The 16,951-nt window shown below is 38.5% G+C and overlaps 1 protein-coding gene and 1 non-coding gene across 11 annotated transcripts in view; one reads left to right on the top strand and one right to left on the bottom strand.

Annotated features, from left to right (window-relative positions):
• Window positions 1-16,951, bottom strand: part of LOC145546416 (uncharacterized) — a 452,418-nt gene that overhangs the window by 360,513 nt on the left and 74,954 nt on the right. The gene's annotated exons all lie outside the window — the stretch shown is intronic.
• On the top strand, window positions 846-954 carry LOC145521572 (U6 spliceosomal RNA). The gene has a single exon (XR_014065501.1). It is a non-coding gene; the product is annotated as a U6 spliceosomal RNA (small nuclear RNA).

Raw genomic sequence — 16,951 nt, forward strand, 5'->3', positions numbered from 1 at the left:
ACAGAGGAAACAAAAACTTCATTTTCAATGGTCTGTTCTCTAGTTGAGAAGATATGAGACACATAAACCCATGAACTATGTAAACCATCTGTGGCATCACGCTAGAGCTGATGATGTCCACAGCAGTTAGAATTACACAAAAACTGTGTGTGCAGACATGTGGGTGTATAAACATTAGCTAGAGAAGATCATAGTTTTGGGGGAGCTGATTTTAGTTGTATCCACAGAGTATATATTATTTGCTCCATGTAGTCCATACGGACTTCTTTCTTCATCAAAATCAGCTGAAGAGCTTTTTCAAAATTCACAAGCAAGCATCCCCAGAGATTCTATCCAGTAAGTTTAGCATGAGACAAAATAAACTCTTTATTTTAAAAATCTCTAAAGGTGATCTGCTGCTGCTGCTGCTAAGTCGCTTTAGTCGTGTCCGACTTTGTGCGGCCCCATAGCCGGCAGCCCACCAGGCTCCCCCGTCCCTGGGATTCTCCAGGCAAGAACACTGGAGTGGGTTGCCATTTCCTTCTCCAGGGCATGAACGGGAGAAGTGAAAGTGAAGTCGCTCAGTCGTGTCCGACTCTTAGCAACCCCATGGACTATAGCCTACCAGGCTCCTCCATCCATGGGATTTTCCAGGCAAGAGTACTGGAGTGGGGTGCCATTGCCTTCTCCAAAGGTGATCTAGATGTTATCAAATAGGGAAAACTACTTATTCAAACAATTTGAACATGGAGGTAATAGTGAAGAATAAACAGAAGTTGACATTTTTATATCCAAGTTAACAGTTTTAATACAACTGGCCCACAACAGGGGATGATTAAGCAAATTATGAGATAAAACAAAAGCAAGTGCTCGCTTCAGCAGCACATATACTAAAAAATTGGAACGATACAGAGAAGATTAGCATGGCCCCTGAGCAAGGATGACACGCAAATTCGTGAAGCGTTCCATATTTTTTTAGAAAAAAAAAAAAAAAAAAAACAACAGCAAACAACAACCCTTCAAAAAGGTATGCAGAATTTACTTCATAAAAATAGAAACATGAGTGAATAAAGAGCATTAGACACTCTGTATATATGTAAAGATAAAATGATTGATGCAGAGCCAAGAAGAACATCCAGATTATTTTTAATTATGGGAGTTTTTTCTATAAAGCTATTGAATCTGAAGTTAAGATTCAACAAGCTATAAAACATTTTTTAAAAAATAAAATTTACCACTTTGTGTTATATTACATGGATGCATTTTTTAACAAAATGCTTACAAGCAACTAAACAATATCAATATGATGAGTAATTACACTGTCCCTCAATGGTTTGATCATTATTTATTCATCATGTTATGATTGGTGTGACTATTTCTCCAGGGAGTATCTGCATCAGAAGGATGAATGCTAATTCCATGAGCCTCTGCCACTTAAAATATAAACAAAGTAGTGGGGTTATTTTGGCCTAAAGAGGTGCTTGATATAATTTTACCACAATTTGAACAAACAGTTGCATTAGGAACATTCACTGTGCATTTCAGTGAAATAGATGATGATGATAGCTAAACAAACCACCACTTAGGGGATAGCTTTTGAGCATGAACATAATAATGTCAAGAGGAAATATCCATGAAGATGTGTTAACTCCTACTTAGGTAAGACTTGGCCACCAAGAAAAACAATTTGTCTTCTGTAACTATATTCACATGAACAAAACAGAGTGTATTATTAGCCATATGGAGCAGGTAAAATATTATTAAATTCTGGTATTGTAAGGGCGTGGTGGAGGATAAGGGGTAGGAAAGAGAAAGTTAGGTCAAAAACTGCTTCACTGTTTAAAACACAAATTAATTAAATCTATATATGAACTTAAAAATAATAACTCTTTTAGATATAACGCAATTTTGAAATTATTTCTAGTTACCTTACTTATTTAACCTTCACAACAACCCTTAAGCATAGAAATTCTTATCCTAAAATTATAGGTGAAGAATTGGTAAAAACTCAAATTTATATGGTACTTTCTATTTTCCAAAGTGGTTTCACAAGTATAATTTAATTTTTGAAATGACTAACCACGCTTAATAGAGGAGGAAATTAATCCTAGAAAGTTAAGTGAATTGCTGAAGATCTCATGCCTTGTAAGTATCAGATCAGAATTCAGACCCCCCTCCAGACTCGAATGGTTATTTAGACCTGATTCAGACCAAGGCTGCATCTGCACAAGGCACCGATCAACAGCACGACTGGAGACCCAAGTCTGATCTCTAAGCTTCTCACACCTACCTGCTATTCACCCCATGGGAACTTAACCCCCGTGAGGTGTACTCCGTGACATTCCTGCCTTAGTGGGAGATTTCAAATGTATTATAAGTAGTCTCCCTACGGGCAGATGCAAAAAATTCAGTATATAAACACCTTATAAAGTGTCTACACATGGACATCACTAGATGGTCAATACCAAACTCTGATTATATGCTTTGCAGCCAAAGGTGGAGAGGCTCTATTCAGTCAGCAAAAACAGGACCAGGAACTGACTGTGGCTCAGATCAGGAACTCCTTATTACCAAATTCAGACTAAAATTGAAGAAAGTAGGGAAAATCACTAGACCATTCAGGTATGACGTAAATCAAATCCCTTATGATTATACGGTGGAAGTGACAATGAGATTCAAGGGATTAGATCCTATAGACATAGTGCCTGAAGAACTATGGACGGAGATTCATGACGTTAAACAGGAGGCAGTGATCAAGACCATCCCAAGAAAAAGAAATTCAAAAAGGCAAAATAGTTGCCTGAGGAGGCCTTATAAATAGCTGAGAAAAGAAGAGAAGTTAAAGGCAACAGAGAAAAGGAAAGATATACCCATTTGAATGCACAGCTCCAAAGAATACCAAAGAGAGATAAGAAAGCCTTCCTCAGTGAACAATGCAAAGAAATAGAGGAAAACAATAGAATGGGGAAGACTAGAGATCTCTTCAAGAAAATTAGAGATACCAAGGGAACATTTCATGCAAAGATGGGCAAAATAAAGGACAGAAATGGTATGGACCTAACAGAAGCAGAAGATATTAAGAAGAGGTGGCAAGAATACACAAAAGAATTATACAAAAAAAGATCTTCACGACCCAGATAAACATGATGGTGTGATCACTCATCTAGAGCCAGACATCCTGGAATGTGAAGTCTAGCAGGCCTTAGGAATCATGACTATGAACAAAGCTAGCGGAGGTGATGGAATTCCAGTTGACCTATTTCAAATTCTAAAAGATGAGGCTGTGAAAGTGCTGCACTCAATATGCTAGCAAATTTGGAAAACTCAGCAGTGGTCACAGGACTGGAAAAGGTCAGTTTTCATTCCAATTCCAAAGAAGGGCAATCCCAAAGAATGTTCAAACTACCACACAATTGCACTCATCTCACACGCTAGCAAAGTAATGCTCAAAATTCTCCAAGCCAGGCTTCAGCAATACGTGAACCGTGAACTTCCAGATGTTCAGCTGGATTTAGAAAAGGCAGAGGAACCAGAGATCAAATTGCCAACATCCACTGCATCATAGAAAAAGCAAGAGAATCCCAGAAAAACATCTATTTCTGCTTTACTGACTATGCCAAAGACTTTGACTGTGTGGATCACAGCAAACTGTGGAAAATTCTTCAAGAAATGGGAATACCAGACCACCTTACCTGCCTCCTGAGAAATCTGTATGCAGGTCAAGAAGCAATAGTTAGAACTGGACATGGAACAATGGACTGGTTCCAAATTGCAAAAGGAATACGCCAATGCTGTATACTGTCACCCTGCTTATTCAAGTTATATGTGGAATACATCATGTGAAATGCCAGGCTGGATAAAGCATAAGCTGGAATCAAGATTGCCAGGAGAAATATCAATAACCTCAGGTATGCAGATGACACAACCCTTATGGCAGAAAGTGAAGAGGAACTAAAGAGCCTCTTGATGAAAGTGAAAGAGGAGAGTGAAAAAGCTGACTTAAAACTCAACATTCAAAAAACTAAGATCATGGCATCTGGTCCCATCACTGCATGGCAAATAGATGGGGAAACAATGGAAACAGTGACAGACTTTATTTTGGGGCCTCAAAAATCAATGCAGATGATGACTGCAGCCATGAAATTAAAAGATGTTTGCTCCTTGGAAGAAAAGCTATGACCAACCTAGACAGCTTATTAAAAAGCAGAGACATGACTTTGTCAACAAAGGTCCATCTAGTCAAAGTTATGGTTTTTCCAGTAGTCATGTATGGATGTGAGAGTTGGACTATAAAGAAAGCTGAGCACTGAAGAATTGATGCTTTCGAACTGTGGTGTTGGAGAAGACTCTTGAGAGTCCCTTGGACTGCAAGGAGATCCAACCAGTCCATCCTAAAGGAAATCAGTCCTGAATATTCATTGGAAGGACTGATGCTGAAGCTGAAACTCCAGTCCTTGGCCACCTGATGCAAAGAACTGACTCACTGGAAAAGACCCTGTGCTGGGAAAGATTGAAGGCAGGAGGAAAAGGAGACAACAGAGGATGAGTTGGTTGGATGGCATCACTGACTCGATAGACTGAGTTTGAGCCAGCTCTGGAAGTTGGTGATGGACAAGGAAGCCTGGCGTGCTGCTGTCCATTGGGTCTCAAAGAGTCAGACACGACTGAGCGACTGAATTAAAAAGTGTCCAAACACCCCACCTAATAATTTAGAAGATGTTTGCAGGAACCTGGATGGAAGGGAGGGCATTTCCACATGGTGTGTCACACAAGGCTACAGCAGAATTTCAGGGCACAGATAACCCTTTTGGTATAGGCTGGGTCCCTACATTTGGTAGCTGATCTAAAGAAGGCAACAGTGAACAACTTCACCTTGGCTCATCTCCCGTGCAGTTCTTGGTGCTGGCAAGGGACGGAACTGGCTCTGGTGGACTTTACAGCTTCTCTCTCATGGTATCAAGCTCTAGGGTCCCTTCTGACCATATTCTATTTTCCAGCACATAGCAAAATTAATCTACCTCTCACAAAGAAAAAACTAGCTCATCAAACATTCACTGGAATTCTTCCTAACACTAAGTCACCTAATCATGCCAACTAATTATAGCGTTATTTCAACATTTGTTCCTCAGTAAAATGACTCCTAGAAGAATGAAGCCTTTAGAGACACACATACACAGGGAAAGAGAGATAGAGACAGAAGGAGATGAGTCTAGGAGAGATAGTTTAATACCTCAATAAATTATCAGCCATATTATTTTGCATTATACAGGTTTTTCCCAATTTATACCTCTTATCTCTCTAGCAACAGTAGAAAATGCAACCTTACAACCTCTTGATATTTGTTACCATAGTGAGCATATAATAGGTTTAAAGCAACTGCTAATTTTATTATATTTACCTATAGCTGATTCAGTGACCTTCTGAAAAAGCAAAAATACCTGATTATGAGATGTTAACCATTTCTCCTTGAGACTCACTATTACCCACACAAACTTTTGGCTAAAGTTTGCAATCTAAGTAAGCAATTTCATGATATTAGACATAAGGGCAGAATGTTTAAAGTCATGATATCCCAAGAAGATAGGGCAAGACTGTAATCCATTCTATTCAGGTCCTCATATGATTGGATGAAGCCTACCCACTTTATGAAAGGCAGTCTGCTTTATTGAAATTCCACAGATTTAAATGTAATATTATCCAAAAACATCCTCGCAGAAACTTCCAAAACAATTATGGCCAAATGTCTGGGCCATGCCCAGTCAAGTTGATACATAAAATTAACCATCATACATACAAAACAATTACTAAGCTCCTGGTGCTCTGTATAATAAGAGAATGATATCTTAAACTCTAAATACAGATACAGGCAGTCCTAGCTCTCAACATTGTTAGTTGTTCTTAGTCAACTGTGCATACTTGTGTCCGTATGTAAGAAGCAGACCTATAGCTAAGGTAGGTGGCCAGGCAGGGCCGACTACCTGTTATCTCACACCTCTTACCTGTATTACAGGTGAGCTCTTTAACATGGAATGCCTGGCTTTAGAAAATGTAATGATGTTCTCACTCTCTTGGGGACTGTTGTGGCCAGGTTACTCTCCTAAAAGATGGGAGGGGTTCCTCTGACCAGAATGGATATCTCCATATCAATTACCCTTTAAAGAGAGAAATCCTAGAGCAGAAATCGGGCCAGCATTAGGCAGATATGAAATGTGAGGGTAGAGGGCTTATTTAAGATGAGGCTACTGTTGCTCAGGCTTCCCTGATGGCTCAGTGGTAAAGAACCCGCCCGCTAATGCAGAGAACACAGGTTTGATCCCTGGGTTGGGAAGATCCCCTGGAGAAGGAAATGGCAACCCACTCCAGTATTCTTGCCTGGGAAAACCCATGGATAAAGGAGTCCAGTGGGCTATATAGTCCATGGGGTCGCAAAAGAGTCAGACACGACTTGGTGACTAAACAACAATTGTTGCTCATTTTGAATTGAATTCTGAGGACTGAAGAGATGAGGTACTCCCAGTAGTAGCGGATGAAAGGGCCACTAACTAGCACATGGCTGCACATGTAGATCAGGTGAAAAGTCTACTTGATAAAGAATTCTAAAGGAAGGATTGGGCCCATGAATTCTACTTCTAGTGGTGGCATAACTTGTGTCCTATTTGTAGTATTTCCAGCCCTAGAGATGGGGAAATGTAGAGAGTCTGTATATGCTCCCAAAGGAGTACCTAAGGAAATGATCAGACAAGGAAAAGTGTCACTGTTCATCCTCACCAACAACTGTCCCACCTTAATTAAGGAAATCTAAAACAGAGTACTATTCTATGTTGGCTAAAACTGGTGTCCCTCACTACAGTAGCAATAATACTGAATGGGGCACAGGGTGTGAGGGAAAAAAAAACTACAGAGTATGCACACTGGCTATCATTGATTTAGGTGAATCTGATGTCATTAAGAAGCATATTAGAAGAGATTTTGTTGTTGTTTAGTTGTGCAGTCATGTCTGACTCTTTACAACCCTAAGAACTGCAGCACTCCAGGCTTCCCTATCCTTCACTATCTCTCTGAGTTTGCTCAAACTCATGTCCATTGATTCCATGATATCATACAATCATCTATCCTCTGTCATCCCCTCTCCTCCTGCCCTCAGTCTTTCTCAGCATCAGGGTCTTTTCCAGTAAGTCAGCTCTTCCCATCAGGTGACCAAAGTATTGGAGCTTCAGCTTCAGCATCAGTCCTTCCAATGAATATTCTGGACTGATTTCCTTTAGGATGGACTGGTTTGATCTTCTTGCAGTCCAACGGACTCTGAAGAGTCTTCTCCAACACCACAGTTTGAAAGCATCAGTTCTTCAGCACTCAGCCTTCTTTACGGTCCAACTCTACATCCATACATGACTACTAGAAAAACCATAGCTTTGATTATAGGGACCTTTGTCAGCAAAGGGATGTCTCTGCTTTTTAACATGTTCTTTAGTTTTGTCATAACTTTTCTTCCAAGGAGCAAGCATCTTACAATTTCATGGCTGCCGTCACCATCCATAGTGGTTCTGGAGCCCAAGGAAATGAAGTCTGCACTGTTTTCATTGTTTCCCCATCAATTTGCTATGAAGTGATGGGACTGGATGCCATGATCTTAGTTTTTTGAATGTTCAGCCAGATTTTTCACTCTCCTCTTTCACTTTCATCAAGAGGGCTCTTTAGTTCCTCTTCACTTTCTACAATTAGGATAGTATAATATGCACATCTAAGATTATTGATATTTCTCCCATCAATCTTGATTCCAGCTTGAGCTTCATCCAACCTGACATTTTGCATGATGTACTCTGTATATAAGTTAAGTAAGCAGGGTGACAGTATACAGCATTGACGCACTCCTTTCCCAATTTTTAATCAGTTGGTTGTTCCACGTAAGGTTCTAACTGTTGCTTCTTAACACACATACGGGTTTCACAGGAGACAGGTAAGGTGGTCTGATATTCCCATCTCTTTAAGAATTTTCCACAGTTTCCTGTGATACACACAGTCAAAGGCTTTAGCAAAGTCAATGAAGCAGAAATAGATGTTTTTCTGGAATTCCCTTGCTTTCTCCATGATCCAAGAAATGTTGGCAATTTGTTCTTTGGTTCCTCCTTCTTTTCAAAATCCAGCTTGTATATGCTAAAGCCTAGCTTGAAGGATTTTGAACACAATCTTACTAGCATGTGAAATAAGCACAATTTTATGGTAGTTTGAACATTGCTTGGCACTGCCCTTTCTTGGGCTACTCAGGTGGCACTAGTGGTAAAGAACCCGCCTATCAATGCAGGAGATATAAGAGAAGCAGATTCAGTTTCTGTGTCAAGATCCCCTGGAGTAGGAAATGGTAACCCACTTCAGTATTCTTGCCTGGAGAATGCCATGGACAGAGGAGCATGGCGGGTTATAGTCCAGAAGGTCACAAAGAGCTGGACATGACTGAGCAACTAAGAATGCATTTTGGGGGATTGGAATGAAAACTAACCTTTTAAAGTCCTTTGGCCACTGCTGAGTTTTCCAAATTTGCTGACATATTGAGTACAGCACTGAAACAGCATCATTTTTGAGGATTTTAAATAGCTCAGATGGAATTACATCACCTCCACTAGCTTTGTTTGTAGTTATGCTTCCTAAGGCCCTCTTGATTTCACCCTCCAGGATGCCTGACTCTAGGTGAATAACCATACTATCGCGGTTATCTGAGTCATTAAGACATTTTTGGGTAATTCTTCTGTGTATTCTTGCCACCTCTTTCAATCTCTTCTGCTTCTGTTAGGTCCTTACCATTTCTGCTCTTTATTGTTCCCATCCTTGTATGAAATGTTCCCTTGATAGCTCCAGTTTTCTTGAAGAGATCTCTAGTCTTTCCCATTCTACTGTTTTCCTCTACTTCTTCACATTGTTCATTAAAGAATGTCTTCTTATCTTTCCTGCATTCAGTTAGGTATATCTTTCTACATTCAGTTGGGTATATCTTTCCCTTCCTCCTTGGCCTCTCACTTCTCTTCTTTGCTCAGTTATTTATAAGGCCTAAGGCCTCCTCTTGGCCTTCTTTCATTTCTTTTTCTTCAGGCTGGTTTTGCTCACCACCTCCTGTACAATGTTACAAACCTCCATCCATAGTTCTTCAGGCATTCTCAGATCGAATTCCCTGAATCTATTCATCACCTCCACTGTACAATCATAAGGGATTTGATTTAGGTCACACCTGAATGACCTAGTGGTTTTCCCTACTTTCTTCAATTTAAGCCTGAATTTTGCAAAAAGGAGCTCATGATCTGAGCCACTCCAGGTCAGCTCCAGGTCTTATTTTTTTTGACTGATTGACTGTATGGAACTTCTCCAGGGAAGCCCAAATTATATATTTTATATACATATATATATATATACACACTTTATACAATTTATAATATACAACTATAAATAATAATAGCATTTCAGGAATTTTAAACTGTGTGTCAGATATTTTGCTAAGTGCTTTACACTCATTATCTGATTTAATCTATACAAAATCCTATAGACTTTATCCTCACTTTGCTGATGGGGAAGCTGATTTACAGAGAGGTTAAGCATGACTGGTAAGTGGTAACTGACATTTGACTGAGGCCCAGGCAATTCTATTTTAGATTCTAGTCATTACATCAAAACAATTCCTCATACCTATAAATTTCTTGACTATAGCCTTCTACTGCTTGGACTTTCAAAGTAAAAGTTCTGAAGCTGATAAAAAGTGACCATAATTTTTGATGGAAAAAAAACTAGTTTTTGGGTTAAGCCAAAAACATCTACTTATAGATTAATGTCAGCCTGGCTAAAGAACACTGGAGTAGGGCTGAATCACTTAACCTAACCTCTTCAGCAAGACAAAAGCCTAGAAAGTACAAACATCTAAGTTAGAAACCTGAAGACCATGCTGGAGTGGACCAACTCTCTCAGTATGCACACCCAATTAGCCTTTAATGCTGCCACTGTTTTCTTTTAAAATATATTTCAAATAAATCTCATCCTATCTGCTCCTAGACATCTCATCATTTTCTACCTGTTTATGAAAGTCTCATAACAGTTCATTCCTGTCGCTTCTGGCCTCCTCAAAACTACCCTCTGCCACCAAGATCATCTATTTATTGAATAAATGAATGAGTGAATGAATGTATGATGAGGATATGAACTAGCATAGTAACAGTAGTGATGGATAGGAGAAACATTTTGGAGATTTAGAAATGTTTAAGGATTTAACTTGGTTCTAAAAGCAGCATAAATAAAGAGTGAATAAAGAGTTTGAAGTAGGAAAGTGGCACAATCATATTTACATTTTAAAAAGGTATTCTGAAGTAACCTCATGGAATAATAGGGTATTTCTTTCAATTTGTGCAGCCCTGGTTTCAAATATTGATTCTATCAATTGTAAGCTGGATGATAGGCAAGTTACTTAATATATCTGTATCTCAGTTATCTCATCCATGAAATGAGAAGAATAATACTAACCTTAAAGGATTTCTGGGAAGGTTAAAATAGTTAACAGATATAAAGTATTTAGAATAGTGATGAAACTAAAGTGTGTAGCTTTTTTTTTTTAATCTACCAATAATATTTTGTGTTATTTCATATAAATCCTGGTCTTGCCTATAAGATTTATTCTTAAATTTTAATAAATACTATTACTACTAAAAATAATATATATTTACCCCCATTTCCTTGTCTAGTTGCTTATTACTAAGCCAATGAAAAAAAAATTAATGTTATGTTTTTATCCTATATTCAGGCAAATTACCATATACTCTTATTATGCAAAATATTATTAGAAGGTCCCTAGAGTATTTTTAGATAAACAAACTAAACATCAGCAAATAAAGTAAACTTTGTCTCTTTTTTACCTATATTTACACCACTAATTCCTTTTTATTTTCACAGTGAATTCTCTGTACCATTAAAGAAAATATTTAATAAGAAAAGCAAGGGCTTGCATTTTTATCCATGAATAGTACAGACACCAGAGTCGTCATCATCATCATGCTTTAAAAAATTAAGAAACTAGACAAAATACAGGAAACAACTGTTTTCAATAAACAGACAATAAGCAGTGAAGGACCATGATTCCTTAAGAGTAAAGAAAGAAAGAAAGCCCTGTAGCAAGTGGGGGAAAATCTCAAAAATGTTGTGCTAAGCAACCGAAATATGACACTGAAGAGCATATACCATACATACTCCAGAAACCTTGTCTATAATGATAGAGAGCAGATTAGTGGTTATTTGAGGCCATAGGTGGGAAGATGGGAGTTGGCTGGAAAGGAACACAGGAAACTTTTGGGGGTGATGGACTATCCTATATTTTTATTTTGGTGATGGTTACAGAAACATACACATTTGTCAAAACTCATCCAATCTGTGGACTTGAAATGGGTATAATTTTTTAATGTAAATCATACATCAGTAAAGTTTATTTGGAAACATGACAGTGGTAAAGATAATCAGCCCTTTACAGTAATTTATTTTTTCCTTAGGAAATTGTCCATTTTCTCTAAATTTTCATTTTATTGTCCTAGGACTATATCTTAAATTAGGTTTCCTTGAAACAGACTTTGAAATGGAGATTTGTGTAAAGGGGGTTTATTGGGAGACGCACATGGGAAGAAGCACCTATAAGAAAGCATGGGAGGTTGGATTGAGCAGATGAACCAGTTGAACTGTGAAGCAACAGAGACAGTGGCTATCCCACTAGAAGATAAGGTCCTTCAGAGCTACTCCAAAATGAGACAAAAGGGTAGAGATTTTATATTTCTGTATCAACCAGTTTGGGGATGTAAGCTGTCCCCACTACATATTAATTAGACCATTTCCATCGGACTGTAACTTGGGCGAGATAACCCTGTCGACCAAAAACAATTCCTGCAAGGAGGCACAGCTATGAGTCGTCAGTCAACAACACTCCCCACAGTGAGGAAATGGGCCTTCTGGTCCTGAAGGAGATAACCTTGGCAGCACACCACAGTGCCCACTAGAGGTTATGTGTGGTATTTTCCACCACTGTTCTTTTCACCTCTCTTGGATCTTCGTTTACACCTACTTTCTCTTTGAAAAGACACTGACGCTGGCCAAGATTGAAGGCGGGAGGAAAAGGGGACAACAGAGGATGAGATGGTTGGATGGCATCACTGACTCAAAGGGCATGAGTTTGAGTAAACTCCGGGAGTTGGTGATGGACAGGGAGGCCTGGCGTGCTACAGTCCATGGGGTCACAAAGAGTCGGACAAGACTGTGCGACTGAACTGACTGACTGACTTCTCTGTACTGTTTGATCTCTCCTTTCCATTAGTCAGATTTGCAATGGGTTTATCTATTTTTAGTGGACTTCTCAGCAATCAGTTCTTAGATTGATTTCTTATTTCTACTATGTTTATTCTTATTTCATTTAATTTGCTTTTTAAAATTTTAATTCCTTCTCCTAGCTTCTTCTTGTTTATTCCGTTATTCTAGTAATTTCTTAAAATAAATATTCATATTTTTGTGTCTTCTTTAATTATGAAGACATAATAGAGGTATTCCCTAGTGGCTCAGATGGTAAAGCGTCTGCCTGCAATGTGGGAGACCTGGGTTGGATCCCTGAGTCGGTGAGATCCCCTGGAGAAGGAAATGGCAACCCACTTCAGAACTCTTGCCTAGAAAATCCCATGGACAGAGGATCCTGGTAGGCTACAGTCCATGGGGTTGCAAAGAGTCAGACATGACTGAGCGACTTCACTTCACAATAGAGGTATTAAAAGTCTAAAATGTTCTCAGCATACAGCTCTATGTCTTATACGTTTTACTACTAATTTGTTCTCTTTTTTTGTAATTTATAATTTCTTTTCTAAAATATTTTTATCTCAAGTTTACCTACTAACAGTTTCCATAATTTCCAAAAAGATAAGATTTGGTCACCTTTTTATAATTCATTTCAATTTTCATTGAATTATGATTATTGAATTTACCTTACAAAATCTATTTTCTATTTTGAAGGTTTAATTCATGTCAAGTAAATGATTGATATTTGTAAATATTTGGTAGACAATAAATATAAATATATTACCCTCATAAATTATTGCAGTTATATATATTATTTTCTTCAGTGCATTTAACCTTGAATTTCCCTATGTCATAAGGTAATGCTGCCATGCCTGTTTTATTTTTAATTGGAGGATAATTGCCTTACAATATTGTGTTGGCCACTGCCAAGCAACAATGTGAATCAGCCACAAGCATACATGTTCCTTCCTTCTTGAGCCTCACCACCACCCCATCCCACCCCTCTACGTTGTCACAGAGTACCACCTTGAACTCCCTGTGTTATATAGCAACTTCCCATTAGCTATCTATTTTACACATGTTAATGTATATGTTTCAGTGCTAGTCTCTCAATTTGCCCCACCCTCTATTTCCCCCACTGTGTCCAAAGGCTATTCTCTATGTCTGTATCTCTATTCCTGCCCTGCAAATAGATTCATCAGTACCATTTTTCTATACTCCATATATACGCATTAATATACGATATTTGTGTTTCTCTTTCTGACTTACTTCACTCTGTATAACAGGCTGTAGGTTCATCCACCTCACTGGAACTGACTTAAATGCATTCTTTTTTATGGCTAAGTAATAATCCATTGTACATATGTACCACAACTTCTTTATCCATTCATCTGTTGATGGACATCTCAGTTCAGTTCAGTTCATTCGCTCAATCGTAGCCGACTCTTTGCAAACCCATGGACTGCAGCATGCCAGGCCATCTATGTTGCTGGGGGTTTTTCGTTTTTTTTATCTTTTTTGCATTTTGTTTTTGTATCTCTCTGATCCATCTTAATTTCCTATCTTTCTTTATCATTTTTTAAGTATAGATAAAGACATAGTTGCTGCTGCTGCTGCTGCTAAGTCGCTTCAGTCGTGTCCGACTCTGTGAGACCCCATAGACGGCAGCCCACCAGGTTCCGCCATCCCTGGGATTCTCCAGGCAAGAATACTGGAGTGGGGTGCCATTTCCTTCTCCAGTGCATGAACAGGAAAAGTGAAAGTGAAGTCACTCAGTCATGTCTGACTCTTAGCGACCCCATGGACTACAGCCTACCAGGCTCCTCCGTCCATGGGATTTTCCAGGCAAGAGTACTGGAGTGGGGTGCCATTGCCTTCTCCGAAGACATAGTTAGAGACATAGATTTTTGTTAAAGCATATAGCTCAGTTTTGTGGACTCTTGAGAGTCTCTTGAATAGCAAGGAGATCAAACCAGTCAATCCTAAAGGAAATCAACCCTGAACATTCATTGGAAGGACCACTGCTGAACCTGAAGTTCCAAGATTTTGGCCACCTGATACAAAGATCAGATTCACTGGAAAACCCTGATGCTGGGAAAGATTGAGGGCAGGGGGAGAAGAGGGCAACAGAGGATGAAATGGTTGGATGGCATCACCGAATCAATGGATGTGAGTTTGAACAAATTACAAGAGACAGTGAAGGACAGGGAAGCCTGACATGCTATAGTCCACGGGGTTGCAAAGACTTGGAACGACTGAGTGACTGAACAACAACAACAGTTTTGTGATATAACCCAACTGAAAATGTTTGTCCTTTAAAGGGGAAAAGTCAGTATGCTCATACTCTATATGATCTAATTTCTTCTTTTCATGATAATTTAGTTTTATGTTTACTTTACATTATTATTTCCTCATTTTCCTTTGTGTTTGATGATTTGGTCAAATATATTTTTGGTCAAAAATAGTATATATATTTGGTCAAAAATAGTACTACTCTATTTTTCCCCTTGTTAATTCGGAAGTTCTAATATTTTGCATTTCATAGTGACTACCTTCTTTGTTCCTATTCTCATAATCACAGAATCCTCTACTCTTATAAGAAAACAAGATACCAACTATTTCTTCCACCAAGATGATTTGTTTCCTCCCTTTGCTCCACTCCAATAAGAAAAGCTCTTTCTTCCCTGTCCTCCATCCCAGGATCCTAGTTTTGCTAAAATAGATTATCGCTTTTAGTTCTATTATTTGATTTTTCCTTACAGTAAATCAGTATGTTTCTTCTAAGACTCTTTAATTTAGCACTTACATCACATATTCTCAATCTGTTTTTATCCTCTTCAACCTAATTTTTAGAGAGAAAGAGAAGCATATTGACTCTGCACCCTTGCTCCTCTCCTTAACATCACTTGCCTTTAGGTATTGGTTATTTTCTCATCAACTCAACCTAAAACCCAGTGATCCCTTTTAGGTGTAGATTTGTTTTACTGCTTCTCTTCTGAAATGTCTACCCAAGTCTCATAGATTATTCTTAAGTCCCTTATCTTTTCTCTCTTGTTTTGCTTTTTATATTTTAATTTTGTGATTTGAAATAATTCTTACATTTACAAATATTGTCTCAATGGTAACAATCTGCTTCAATTCTTCTAAAGAATTGTTTGCATAGGAAATCATGGAGTTTTACTGTTGCTTTGCTTGGGGAGGGGTGTTATTGGTGGTGATGGTGTTATTCCGTGACAAAAAATTTGTATGTACTACATTTGAATCTCATTTACTATATTATTATTTTTTAATTTATATTACCATCCAGATTTTTTTCAAACACATGTTCTGTTTGCATATCTCACTGGTCTTTTTTTGCGACTGCTGGATTCTTAGAATGCCTCTCTCCAGAGAAGTTCATTTTATTTTCATCTTGGGGTAATTTGGGCAAATGTAGATATAGCTGCCTTTGTTGAAAAACAGTGAAACTTGAGCTAAAACACTCTGTTCTCGCTGCCTCCCACCAGGACTACAGTTATGCTATCATCATTCTGGAGAAAACAGATGACTAAACAAAGGAAAATCCCTTATTCTTAAGTCCCTTATCCTTTCTCTCTTGTCCTGCTTTTTATATTTTAATTTTGTGCTTTGAAATAATTCTTGCACTTATAAATATTGTCTCAACAGTAATAATCTCCCCCTTCAATTCTTCTAAAGAACTGTTTGCAAAGGATATCATGGGAGTTTTATTGTTGCTTTGGCTGGGTGTGGGGTGTTGTTGGTAAAAGATAATGGTCCCCATGGGATATCCTAAACCGTGAGATCTTTTCTTAATACCCAATGATATTACCCGCCTCTACTAAAATACAAGAAACAGATTAGCTAGGTAAAGCCATAATTCCTGGTTCCTGAAATTGATTGATGTTTACTCACATGCATCCTTTCGTAGGAAAAGAACTTAAATCTACACCATACTCCAGTTATGCTTAGTGCATGGAAGAATAGGGTCAGGAGTGTCTCTGTATCACCTGGTTAAGTACCTGCCCTTCCCTGTGGAGAGATATGGTCCAGAGATTACAGACTACCAGCCGACTCTCCCTTCTATAAGTAATCATGAGAAATATTCTTTTGATCTCCATTTTAGCAAGGACAGCAAAGAACAGCTACTCTGAGGTATAAAGAAAGGACTCAAGTACACAAATTACATCAAAAGTAGTAGTGGTAATTGTTGCCATCCATTGAACTTCTACCATGTGCCATTAATCATGCATCCACTGCCTAATTGAATCCTCCAAGCACCCTGCAAGATATGTGAGGTTTAGGAACATAAAATAACATATACAAGGCCTGCAGAAAATAGGTGCTAGAGCTGAAATTCACCCCGAGGACTGCCAGATTCCAATGTCCTCAGTTCTTTCCAGATGACCCCATTGACTCTGGCACAAAATGAACAGCATAGACAAAACACTCCACATCAATCAGATGTCATTGAAATGCATCCATGATGTGGATAATAGCAACTTCCTGTCAAACCTGCCATACAGTTAGGCTTCTTCTCTCTGCTGGGAAATTTCCCATTCCAAAAGTGGCACCAAATATTGGAAGATATTGTGTTCTGAATCAAGCCTCCCCCAAAATATTAACTCCATAAAGTCTGTTAATATACCCAGAAATAACCCTTTACCCAGAATATTACCCT

This window comes from Giraffa tippelskirchi, chromosome 1 (assembly GCF_054371585.1).
Source record: "Giraffa tippelskirchi isolate mGirTip1 chromosome 1, T2T-mGirTip1v1.2.pri, whole genome shotgun sequence".
NCBI lineage: Eukaryota > Metazoa > Chordata > Mammalia > Artiodactyla > Giraffidae > Giraffa > Giraffa tippelskirchi.